This window comes from Eublepharis macularius, chromosome 12 (assembly GCF_028583425.1).
Source record: "Eublepharis macularius isolate TG4126 chromosome 12, MPM_Emac_v1.0, whole genome shotgun sequence".
In the NCBI taxonomy this organism is placed as follows: domain Eukaryota; kingdom Metazoa; phylum Chordata; class Lepidosauria; order Squamata; family Eublepharidae; genus Eublepharis; species Eublepharis macularius.
In genome coordinates, this window is record NC_072801.1 from 37,583,133 (window position 1) to 37,596,557 (window position 13,425).

The following is a 13,425-nucleotide window of genomic DNA, read 5'->3' on the forward strand; positions in this document are numbered from 1 at the left end:
AGACGGATTGGAAGCAGGGATGTGAACGAAGAGGAAAAAATCACGGATTGGAGGCAAATGGAAGATATCCGATAAACATGCGGGTAATGGGTGAATGTGGATTCGACCTAGGACATGGGAGACCCAGGTTTGTATCCCCGCCCTCTGCCATGGAAGTTTGTTGGGTGACCTTGGACCAGTCACACACACTCTGTTGAACCTGCCTCACTGAATAAAATAGAGGAGAATGATGTAAGCTGATAAATGAAGAAAATGAAGAAAATAGCTGGGTAAAAGTGGGATGGAGAAAAAGCAAGAGCCCAACCTCTTCCATAGCCTATATTCTCCTTCCAAAACTGCTGGTTTGTTTGATTGCTTGCTTGCTTGCGGTGAAAGATCTAAAGCAGTTTACATTATTGCTCTCCTCCCACTTAATCCCAACATCAGCCCTATGAAGTAGGTTAGGCTGAGAGAGCTACTAGCTAAGGTCACCCATGAGCTTCCATGGCATACTGTGAACTGAAACCTGGTTCTCCCACATCCTAGCTTGATACTCTAACTACACCATGCTGTCATGAACAAATAGATCCTGCTAGTTGCGTGCGATCTAGTTGCGTGTGATATAAAAACTTTTGGGTACAAAACTTATTTACACCATCTCAACCATGATTCCAGGCAAATTCACGTTCTTGGGGCAACATTTATCAGACTTTATGAAATTGCATATAGTTTCAGGTGGGTTAGTCTGCAATAGAAGAGTAAATTTTGAGTCCAGTAGCACCTTAAAGATCAACAAGATTTCCAGGGTATAGTCAAGAGTCAAAGCTCCCTTAGTCAGATGTTAAATTTCAAATTGCACACATCTTCTAAGCCAGAGTACGAGTGAGTGTGGTGATAGCTTTCTCACCATGATTAGCCACAATTTTAATCCAATTTGGCCTCATCTACCTGACATAATTGTGGAAATGTAAGGAGATTAATCTCAGCTACTCCGCTTTGAGCTCTTTACAGGAAGGTTGGGAAATCAATGTGATAAGTCTGCAAAACTTACTAGCCCTCAATAAAATCATTATTTACCTGCCTGGCCACATGTTGGTCATTTGTAGCACATCAATATTATAGGCCTTTGGATGAAAGCCAGTGAATTGTCCCCTCCAGTGACCACCATACCCCACCTGCAACTGCCTTGGACCTGTATCATGGCTGTGCCTGTGGTTTTATAGTAGTTTTAAAGTAGCCTGGTATTGCTAGAGATGCCTGGATTTTAGCTGTTAAACTGGTTTTATATTTCTATGATGTTTTAATTGTATAAACTCTGTTGTAAATTGCCCTGAGCCCGTTCATGGGAAGGGCGGTGTATAAGCTGAATGAATGAATGAATGAATGAATGAATGAATGAATGAATGAATGAATGAATGAATGAATGAATGAATGAATGAATGAAAAAGAAGCAACCATTTTACAGTTTATAGGTTTCTGTATCTGGTCATTCAGGAGAGATTCTTACCATTGGTTAAAAAAAACCCAGCCTTTTACTAGAAAATATAAAAATTAAATCTGCATACAGGAGGAAAGTGATATTAGTGAATGGCTGAACATGAGCTACAAAATGATTCTGCTAAAGCCACAAGTCTTCCCATAAAAAGGACTTTCAGAACCAAATGGACTTTGAACAAAACTAGGATCCTAAACTTCTAAACTGAACAAATTTATTGGTCCAGATAGATCAGTTCAAAGAAACTATCACCACTGAAAATTTTGCAGGGAGGTGATCTTCTTAGCAAAAACCTGATGAAATTATATTAGCAATAGAAGACCTAGATAATCAGTCACATGATAACTTACTTATTCAGATAGCATTACACCAGCAGTGGAAACAGCCCACAGAATTGTAGTGCCATCCTAAACAATGTCACACCCTTCTAAGTCCATTAAAGTAAGAGGGCTTAGAAGGATCTCACTCTATTTTAGGATTCTGCTGTTAGTCTACCAGTTAATGGATGTTAGGCTTTATTGTTAGATTCTTGCACACAGCACAGTCATCCTATTGTAAAAAGTAATGTTTTAATGAAAGAATGACCTGATATTCTCCTTTTGCAGAAAACTGGATACATCCAGACCAGCTAGGAATCTTAAATTTGCAAATATAATTTCATTTTAAGAAGATTTCTAAACTGAAATTTGGAGAAAATGAAAAGAAGATTACACTCCCCCCATCTTCATATTAATTTTTTTTTAGCTACTCCTTCATCAGAAAATTCTATTAAGGAAGCTGATATTGGAACAAAATTCTTGTCAGACCACTCTATATAAAGTGTCTTGTTTTCATAGATTCTAAGGAAACAGGGAAAGGCTTGGTTGTTATTTACTTAGAATAGAAACTCGCATGGCACTTTATAGAACGCAAGATGACTGTCTCTCTTTTCAAAGGGTCATACAATCAAAAATTCAATGTTAAGAGAGTGTTGAATAAGTAGCAACTATTTTATAAGTACCCTAAAGACTTGATTTACACAAAGTAAATATATGTAGAGAAAAATGGTTAAGAGGGGCTGAATCCACACGTCCTGGCATCACGGTAAACATTTGCTAAACTTTTGGAAGTATAGCATCTTTCTAGCATGATTTCTGACTCATCACGTGATGAGTCAGAAATCGCGCTAGAAAGACGCTACGCTTCTGGAAGTTTAGCAAACGTTTACCATGATGCCGGGACGCGCTGGGACGTGTGGATTTGCCCAGGATTTCCAATAATGATTGAGAGCTCAGTTTTAAAATTAGGGCATGAAATAGGAGAATGAAACTGCACTGATACATAGGAAACCAATGGTCTTGCATATCACCATACAACAAGTTAAGAAGGTGGGCTAGAACCTAACCTTTGAACATTTACCATAAAGACAAACAGGCTTGACCTTTAAAAGTACCTCACCGTATGAAGGAATGCAAGGATCTATAATGCTATCCTAAGCAGAGTAATAGCTAAAGTTTATACTTATTGCTAAAACTCTGTTTAGAATTGCACTGTTAGATCACATGGAGATCATATGTAACCCACACCATGGATGCTTGAACCTCATTTGTATAATTAGAATTAGAGGAAATAAAATAATTTCAAATTATGATATCAGGAAGTGTATCACAAGTGGTCTCTCCTTGTATCTACGCCACTTCAAAGATGGTATGTGTCTCATCTCACCTACCGGGAATCCAATTCACTTCGCTTTTATTATTCTCTTGTATCTGCTGAGAAATAAGATTTTAACCTCTATAACATGAATGCTTATTAAATAAACAGTATCTTTAGCTTACTACTTAATTCTCATCTTAACAAGCATTTTTAAATGTGTCTTTCTGAAACATAATATTTGTACCTGTTGCTCAAGCTTTGGGTAATGTGTTCCAGTTTTTTATATCTTAGTGAGAAAAGAGCCAGCGTGTGTCTGGTCGGCACAAAACTCCCACTGCTCCTGTGATACAAAGCTGTTCCCCAACAAAGGGCTTCGCAATATGTAGACAAAGCCTTCGTTTCAGTAGGGAATGGGAATTAAGGGGTCGCACCAAAAGCATCATAGAATGGATGGGTTTTATAGAAGGGATTTGAAGGAAGCAAAAGAGACGGCATCAAACATTAGCTCTACCTTGTTACCAGAACTGCTCTTTTATTATAATGGGGAATTAGCTATAGCAGTCTGTAACTTAAAATTAGCGCGGATCTTAACCTATGTTTACGGAGGTCCCGATCCCAGACACTCTAGTGAAAAAGAGGCAGACAAGGAGTAAGGTCCAAACACGTGTATCGAGTGTAGCGTAAGCCTAGCTTGCACAATCATACAAAGAACATACAAGGTCTAAGAAACATAGAGTATGAAATACAGAGACGTTCGCATTAGCTGGTTCCCAACGATGGTAAGGGAAATACTCACAATCCTGGAGCGAAGCAAAGACACGGCAGCGAGGGTGGCCCAATGCCAGCACTGGGACCACAGACGGACAGCAAGGAGGTCTGGATAGGGAATGGCCGAGGCACCGAGTGGTCTGGGAGACCAGCTTAAATACCCCAAAACGTACCCTGGGGCTGGTGCTGTACTTGGTGGTTCTCACAGATTAAAACAAAGGGTCTAATGGGCTACTGAATGGCTTGGATGGGCCACTTTGGTAATCAGATTGTGATAAGTGACACCTCAGGAAGAGGGGACAAAAGAGGGAGGGGGAAATCCAAGTGGGCTGAAAGGATGTTCCAGCGGACAGGGCTTGTCCTGATGTCATCAGCTTTGGAATGCGGAGGTTTCTTTGAGATGCATTCTCTAAGTGCTTGGGATGGTCGGCACTTAGTTCTTCTCCGGGGCGGCTCCTAAGATATGCAGAGCGGGGCGAGGGGCTCTCGCTGCGGACGTGGTGTGCCCGCTTCGCCGAAATGGCTTCTCAAAGCAGTCTCTTCCTCTGGGTCTTCTGGGTGCCTGAGAACATGGATGCCGGCTGGGCATAGCTAGGGCTGGATAGCAGGCTGCCCGGTAGCGAGGGCAAGCTCGGCGACCGGCCCGCGGGAGGCTCCAGGCGGGAACTGACCAGGGAGCGCCTAGCCAGGCTCGCTGGAGGTTTCCCCGGCAGGCGCCCGGCTGCTAGCAGCGGCTTGGGCCCATATGAGGCAGGCTTCCATGGAGGCAGGGGGAACAACACTCAAAACACAGTCCAAAGCAGGGAACAGGCACGGTCCGTGGCAGATGGCAATGCAGGCACGGGGCACACTTGTAACACAGTCCAAACACGCACTGGGAAGTCCAGATATAGGTCAGGGCAGGGCTGCCCAGAAAAAGAGTCCTTTTGTGCAGTTAACCAAACATGGAGTCAGTAAACTACACAGTCTATTACAGCAGCAGGGTAATTGACACGCAGGCAGGAAACTGACACGTGTGCCAGAACACACACGTGCAAAGCAGTCTTTGGTGTAGCAGTAAAACAGCAACGCAGGAAACTTTAGCACAGTTCATAGCAGGCTTCAAAGCAGGGGAGGGGGCCTACTTGGCAACAATTCCCCCCCTCGGAGACCCTGGGACGTCAGGCACGCGGGTCTCCGAACTTGACTTCAAAGGCGAGGTGGTCAGCAATGTCCGGTGGTCGAGCTTCGAGCGGAGAAGGAGTGGGAAGGGAAGGAGGGGGAGGCGTCACTCAAAAATTTAGTTTGGAGAACCACCTAACCGAATAAGTGCAATTTTAGATCAGCCAATGGGCTGCAGGTCTCTGGGTTCACACCAGGGGGTGTGCTAAGTGCAATCGTCAGAATAAATAGCAATAATTCATAAGTAATAGCAATTCATAGTAGTATAGGCAGCAATGAGCAATTCATGCATATAAATAGCAATAATTCATATTTGTGTACTTCGATTAATTCATGGATGAGGGTAATTCATACGGAATTCATGATGGGTTAAAAGCATTAAAAACCAGGAGCAATTCATATACATGGATTAATTCATAAGCATAAGATTTAAAAGCAAAGACAATTCATGGTTCAATTCATGAATGTAGGAGTAAAAGCAATTCATACAAGGTAAAGTGAAATGTGCAAGCAGGGCATAGTTCATTGAGGGTAGGCTAATTCATAAATGGTTAAAATCATAAATACATATATGTGATTAAAAGCAATAGTTCATGAAGTCAAAAGCAGCAAGAATAAAAGCAAGTGCGTGGAAACAATTCATGAGGGGTAGGCGGCGGAAGGGCTCATGGGGGCAGAAAAATACACTCTGCAATTAAAAACCAAATCAATATGGCTGGATTAAAATCAAATTCATAGACTAGAACTGCCTCGGCGGAGGGAGTTGGGTTAAGAAGGCAATTCAAAAGGTTAAAATCAAATTCATCGGGATAAAGTTCATGGGCGCACTTGCAATAGATAGAGGGGGGGACTAGTTCGGGGCTAAATTCATGGGAGTTAAAATTCATAAAAGCAATGGAAAGAAATTCATAAGACCATAGAGCAACAAAGATCACAGACGGCTCAGTCTGCAGTACAGCTGCTGGACTGGGTTGCATATATACAGGAACAAGCAAACTTAGTCCATGTGCTCCAAAACACACTTCCACCCCCCCTTGCTGTCTGCGTCAATCCGCAGAGCAGGGCCGGCAGGCGGCGAGAAGGGCTTCAGGCACACAGTTCTAGTCCTCATGGCGGTGGCGCTGCTGGCGGTCGTTTGGAGACGGGCCGTGGGCTGGGAGGCAGAGAGATATGTCCCCCCCTAGTCCACAAGAGGGCCTCGGAGCGGTGTCCGGCAGCAAAGCGTCCATGGGGTCGGTGCAGGATCCGTACACATAATAAAATACAAGCATAGTTCATACCAGCACAAGCAATAAAACAAACAAGGGTTAAAGGAGGGCGCCAAGAATAACCTTTAGGGCAAGAGGAGGTCGGGGTTGTAATGATCCAAACGGTAAGACAGCTGGAGTTGCTGGAGCTGTCGGCGGCTCCAACAGCCCAAATAAAGTAGTGAGGCACATAACAAGACTTGAAAGGCTAAAACCACAACGATCGGGTGCAGAGCCAAATTGTAAATTCCAGTGGCAGTGGGGCTCCAGCCAAAGAGGGTCTCCCACCACGAGTGCTCACCAGTGGTCTTAATCCGCTGGACAAGATCCAAAATCTCCTTTCCGTTGTGGGACACAACCAAAGCAGTGGTGTCCCCGTCCCTCTGGATGCTCTGGAGGGTGCGGTGGAGCTGCGGGTGGGCCAGGAGCTCGTGGATTAGCTCCAGACCGATGCCAAGGGAGATGGGCTTCACATAACGATAGATGGAGGGTGCCACCAGGATCTCTTCTTGGGTCCAGACCGGTACCGTGTAGGTGAAGTCGCAGGCTGCCACCGAAGACAGGTTGCAAAAGCAGCGATTGACTCCCGGGATCACGGGCTTAAGCTGGAACGAGTTCAGGATCACAAAGTCGCAGGCCGTTCGCACGCAGGCACATCCTTTCCCAATGTAGACCACAGCGGAGCTGTTCTCCCGGACGACCTCAAAAGGGCATTCGTTGAGGGCGTCGACTTGCGGGGCCACACAGGGGTGATGAGGTGCAAAGGCTTGGTCCTGGCAGATGAAGCCGGTCTGGTCTCGATGCTGGCACCCTTGGAGGCTGACGAGCTGCCATCCGGTCGGGGTGAAGCGGGCCCAATGGTCGGGGTGGCGGGCGTAGAGGACCTCGGTATCGCTGACTTGGAGTCCCAGAGGCACGACTGGGTACACATGGAATGACTCGTGCGCACTGGCCGTTAATAAAAATAATTTAAGTTCCTGGGTGGTCGGTGAGAATGAGGAATTTACAAGGGACCACCAGGATTCAAGCTCCAGTTCTATGGGTGACAATTTGGGCATAATCAATCTTTTAATTTCCAGGGGCAAATGCCCGTCCGTGGCTTGCCGAATTAGCCCCATGGCCACAGCCTGGTTTAATTGTTGGGCTTGCATACATGCCATGGCTATTGACATATTGCGTTCCAAAGACTGTGTTCCTTTGAGCAGCAGAGAAAAATCTCTTTCAATTTGACTCTCCCAGTTAACTAAAATGGAGCTGATCTCGTGTTGCCCATTTGAAATGGAATTTAGGGACTGCACCACCGGTTTACCTAAGTCAGAGATGCTAGTCGTGACATGGGCAAACTTATTAGCGAGAGTCTCAATGTTGACCGAATCCATGATTGCTAAGCCTCCGGCTGCAGGAGCAGTCCAGTCGGCGATGCTTCGTCTGGCACGCGAGAGAGAGGGGGAGGGATCGATCCACAGTTGTAGCCATGCATTCCAACCCTTGCTACCGGCCTCCAGATAGGGAGCGCACTGCGGCAGCCTCTGGGTTATATTTAGCTCAGCTAAGTCGATGCGGATCTCTTTTAAAGACATTTGCGGGCGGACTAGAACTCTCTCTCGAATGTCAGTTTTCAAAACATGGGAGCCCACTATATGCGTGCCGTCTTGGCTTAATTGCTCATTGCTAACAATCAAAGGGTCAATTTGGATGGTGTGGGTCTCCTGGGTCCGGATCAGCAGGGAATAATTGCCTGGTTCGTGAGTCAAATTTACAAAGAGCAGCCCAAGCCGGTGAAATTTCTCTACTAGGGGCTTGGTTTGGCATTCGGGCGTCTGTTGAACCAGTATCCAATCGGGTGGGCCATGTTTGGCTAGGTCTTCCTCTTTTACAATCCAGGTCAGGTTCTCCCAGTGCTCTATAGCAAAGGAGAGAACTGCGCCTGACGGGGGCGTGATAGTGACTGCTGCAGACTCAGTGGCAGTGGTGCCTAGTAGGATGGTCATTCTAAAGGGGTCTCCTGCCTTCCATACTGCGGCCGACACTAAGATAACTTCACAGTATGGTCCGAAAGCCTCAGTGACAAATGGCGAGGTTTCGAAGTTGGCAGGGGTGGTATATCTGTCTACCACCGGGACTGCGGTGGGGGTTGGCCTTATGCGGGGGAGAAACATAAATGGAATTGGAGCGAGAGGTGAAACCGCATCAGTAGGTGAATAGCATACTAATTCTTGGGACAGAGTCTTTACTCCCACACATAAAATAACAAGCTCTGGGGGTCGGATCCACTGCTCTTCACAACTGCGGAAGTTAGTGCGATCCATGGGGGTGGTCATATTGCTCTGCTGCACAACCTTGCAGACCATCATTTCATTCCCTGCCAGGGTATTAATACATCTCCAGTGGGGGTAGGGCATTAATTTGGACGGGCGTCCCTCTGTTAGGGTGCCTGCCAGCACGAGCAAACACAGAGTAGCCAGGTGCCTCATCTCCTGGCCTTCTTTTTCCTTTTGTGGTGAAAATATCCTGGGGAGACCTGCGGATATAAGTACAGGTCCCCTGAGTTGGTTGCAGCAAAATAAATGAAGTGGAATGGGGGAAAAGGGAGGGTGTATTTCTGCCAGCACTGTATGTTAAGCGGGGTTCGAACGAGAAGTCCCAGAGCACTAAGCGAGCCTTCCAGCTTGTTGCTCTGGGGAACTCCTGTGCGAAGGTTTCTTTCTAAAGCGTGTATATTTCAGGGGGGACGTCTTTACGTCGGGCAAGGGTCGGCTGTGCCTTAGGCGGGATTATGCAAACTCGCCCCAGGGGTCCCTGGGTGCCTAGGCTAGGTGGCCTTCAGGTGCCCCTTGCTCGGTGGCGGGCTCCTTTTTATTTTGCGGGCTGAGAGCTATCGGTCCGGCTCGGCCTGGCCTTGCAGTTTTAAAGCGAAAAAAAACTAAAGAGCGGCTTCCATTAACTATAAGGGTTGCTGCAGACGGGGGCCCTCGCTTTAATTTTTCAAAAATAGGCCTTCGTCATATGTTTGCAGGACAACCAATTTTTGGAGGGACTCCCTCGGGAGGCCCCATTTTCTGGTTTAAAAAAAGGTACACCGGGCAAAAAGAAAAATACACTGAGCAAAAGAAAAATGCACTGAGCAAAAAGAAAAATACACGGAGCAAGAGGCATACGGGTGTGGGGTACTTTTGGGTTGCCCTCACTTGGAAGGCCTGGCAGGGCTTCATTAAAACTTCAATATGTCTCCCCCCCTTCTTTTCCCTTGTGCGGTACGGGCAAGGGAAAAGATTACGTGGGGCGGGCGGCTGCTGGCGGAAAGGGCCGAGGTGGAGCCGAAGGTGCTCGGCAGCGTTTATCGAAAAGCGGCGGAGGCGGCCGAGATCTGCCGGCGCCACTGGGTCTGGGTTGTTCGGGGGTCATCTTGGCGCAGGGGATTCTGGCTATGTAAATGAGGTACGCTGCCCCTTGTGCGTGGCGAACGCACCCCAATAACATATTCCAGAGGGTACATATTTACAAAATACTGGTGGGTCTTTTACTTTTGCACTAAAGCGTACTAGATGGTGGCGCCGTATAGCAACTCACCATGACGAATATGAACATTAGTAAAAGAGGGGTGTTGGGCTTCCTGGGGGACCTTTTCCAGGGGAGGCACGGCCCTCAAAGCCAAAGCCGACCATCATGCGAAAGCGTGGGTCTGGCAGGTGAGACCCCGAATCTACGTAGATGCGGGATCTTCACCAGCACGGCGGGTGAAATGTTTTCAAATACAGAGATCACCTTTATTGGTGTGTCTCCAATATTGGAAATGCATTCACTCTTGGGCTAAAGCCTCTCCAACCACTTTCACACACAGCAAATCTCTTTTGCCTGTGCAATTTTTTCCGAACATGCGGCTTACAATCCAATTAAGAATCACTCTCGGTGGTGGTCCTATTTGGCTTTGATTGCCGTGTCTTCTCCTAAGGGTCCCAACTGTGGGGCCCGCCTAATGAAGTTAAAGAATAGAACCGAAAAGAAATAACAAAAACACTAAATGATTATATGAAGCCAAGTTGGCTTTTTACATCTAATTTCAAAAGGGAATTGGGCTTCAGGTTCACACACACATCAAGTTAAGACTGCACAACGAAAAGGGAAGGGGGCTGCGGGGACTTGAACTCAAGTCTCCTTAAGGTGGCTTTTCCACTCCTGGTTCCAATCCCTTCCAAATTCTGAGAGGGAACCAGTGATTACATTTATTTGGGCTTACTTCAGCCTGGGAGAGGACAAAAGGAAGAACTGGGAGGAGGTCAGAATCCTGGTCTGGCCAGTTTTTCCATTTCAATGAGGGGTGGGGGTGCAACGCTGAGTGGGAACAGTCTGTTTTAGATGTTGCTAGCAACTGGGATTCTTTCTGGAGTTTGCTCACTTGCCTTATTACATTCCTGACTGCACTTACTGCTGGAGGCTCTACCTTTTCACTAAGTTTTGGGCTTGAGCATTTTAAAATGTGGAAACAGATACACAAATGTCTCTGAATTAGCTCAAGCACTACTAAACCACACAGGCACAACATGAGGTTTTCTTCAGGGGTGTTAGTCAGGGAAGGCTGAGAGAAAGCTATTTGGTGTGTAGTTGCAAGCACTGGATTCTCAAAGCAATGTAATTCTTTTAAAGGAACTGCATTTTTACTCTCGTTTACCTGTTCTTCAGGATCATTGCAAGAGGGCACAGTCACGGTGGTCTGTGTATAGCTTGGCTGGGGGCAGTCTATGGGAGCCAAGACAATTTCTTGGGGAATGACTTTTAAACTCTGCACATGCTCAGAGGCTAAAGTGAATTCTGGCTTCTTGGGCATGGGGGCTGAGGCAGAAGTTGGAGGCAAAGGTGACTGGCTACCTGTTTCACTGCCTTTGGCGGGGCGGGGTGCTGATTCAATCACTGATTGTTCCTCTAAAGTCTTTAATCTGGCCTCAGTGAGTCTCTGGGATTCCAGGAGATTTTGCATCAGGGTTTTTAAAGTGGCAGTTTCATTATTCTGGTTCTCCAGCAAAGTCTGCATGCTAAGGAATTTATTGTGGAGCTGCTCTTTCTCTATTGTGCAAGCTTTTAATTTTTCTTTTAATTCCTCATTCTCTTTATTAAGATCATTTATTTTTAAATTCTGTTCCCTATTTACACTTATGAGCTCATGGATTTTATTTTGCAGCTCTGCCTGGTTTCTTTCAGAGGTGTCTGGCAAAGTTGGTGCTGGGTTCTGGGTGCGAATCACCCTTTGGAATCTTTCCTTCTCTCTTTTATGTTTCCAGCTATTTTTAGTTCCCGGAGGTCGAAGGCTAGCCTCAACCTTTGGTTTTCTCCCACGGGCAGTTAAGTGGGGAGAAGCATGTGTGACCCCCGGGCATCCCTATTGGAAAAAGGGGTTCCCAGCTGGTGGCGGCTCTCCTATTACTGTAGCCACTGGCTGTGTATGTTGGGGAGGGTCATTCCTAAAGATGTCTAGAAGAGCGGAGAGAAGAACTGAAGTGGGCTGCTGGTGGAAGAGCTCCATGTCTGCCCCATGATCCTTGAGCCGCTTCCAGAGTTCCCAGCGGAGTGAGTCCCTGGCTGGCGGCGGGCCACCTAGGTCAGAGGGCTCCTCATGGTTCTTTGGCTGCGGTCTCCAGGAGTCAGCCTGACTTGGGGGAGGGTAGACATGGTGATTGTAGGGGTGAGGTGCCCGAGGGGGCAGGGGTGCCGAGGGCAGCGCAGGTCTCCAGGGCTCAGAGGGTCCCTGTGGGGAGGAAGGGTAGTGACTGGGGGTGGGCGCAAAGGTTACTCCTGGATGAGAGTCCCTTTGGCCGCGGCCCCGAGTGAAGCTACCACTTCTCCCACGCAAGATGCCACCTCTAGGCTCCGAGTACGAGCTGTGCCCTTGGGGCCGATATTGGGAGTGGGGACCATGGTTGGCATACGTGACTGTGTTGATGGGCTCACTCTCTTTCCTATGGGGGGCCGGGGACTTCACATGGCGGATGGCGCCGGTTTCTCGCAACAGGCCAGCAATGCTTCTGATGCGAGCCTCCAGGTCTCCCCATGTAATGCTCCCGGGCTCTACTCCTGCTAGGGCTAGGCGAGTGGTACTATTGAGTCCATCTAAGACTGCTCTCCTGAACTCTAATTCGTCAAAGTCGGGTACATCGCTTGCATCCAGATCTACTTCATCTGCTAGCTCTGCAAGAAGCTGCTTTCTAGCTAAATATGCCTCTGGGTCCTCCCCGGGTTTCTGGGACTCCGCAATGTACAGGGCTTTCAAGCTTTTGGTGGGCCACAGGAATGCACAGATCTCTTTAATTGCTCCATACTGGCTGCGTGTGGCTAGCCGTCGGTTAGAAATATAGGCATTGAGGGCCGAAACTATCTCAGGGGCGGCGCATTGGCGAGCCAGTTGGGCTACATCGGAACCACTAGCGGAAGGCTGAGAGGTGGTCACATGGGTGAACCACTGGATGGCCGTGTCTCGGTTTAGGGGTCCCATGCGATCTGCTATGGCTTGGAGCTCATCGGGCCTCCAATTGCGAGTTTCCTTAACGACCCGGTCTGTTTTCCTGCCATCCTCGTCCATGGATACAATTTCCTTGGTGGCTATTGGGTGGAGGGGCTGTGGGGCTTCCTCGGGCTGAGACGGAGGGGATGGCCAGCTGTCGGTACTACCTTCGGGGAGGGCCAAGAGGGCTGCGGGATGCACGGCGGAGATTACGGCCTGCTGCATTCCCAGGTGCTGCTTTAGGGCCTCTAGCTCCCTCTTACAAGCGGAGTGGTCTGCAGAAGCTACCTTGGAGTGATTGTGCTCTGCCATGAACTGGGCGGCATGGGTTAGCTTAGCGATTCTTTCCTGTCCCTCGATTACTGCATGCTCAGCCATGTCGGCACGAGCGGTGGCCGCTTCAGCCTTGTGCTGGGCGTCCTGGAGGGCGGTAGTTAATCCTTGCTTTTCTAATATGAAATTGACGCGTTCAGCGCGCCACTCAACTGCTTTTTCCTCATGGTCTCTCTCCTGTTCGACTAGTTTGGCCCTGAGACTCTGGATTTCTAGATGCAGGGCGTCCTGTTCTCGCTTGGCTTTTTCCTCTAGCTCCTTCCTCTCTTTGTCCTGGGCTAATCTGAGCCTCTCTATTTCCTGCTCACTATCTT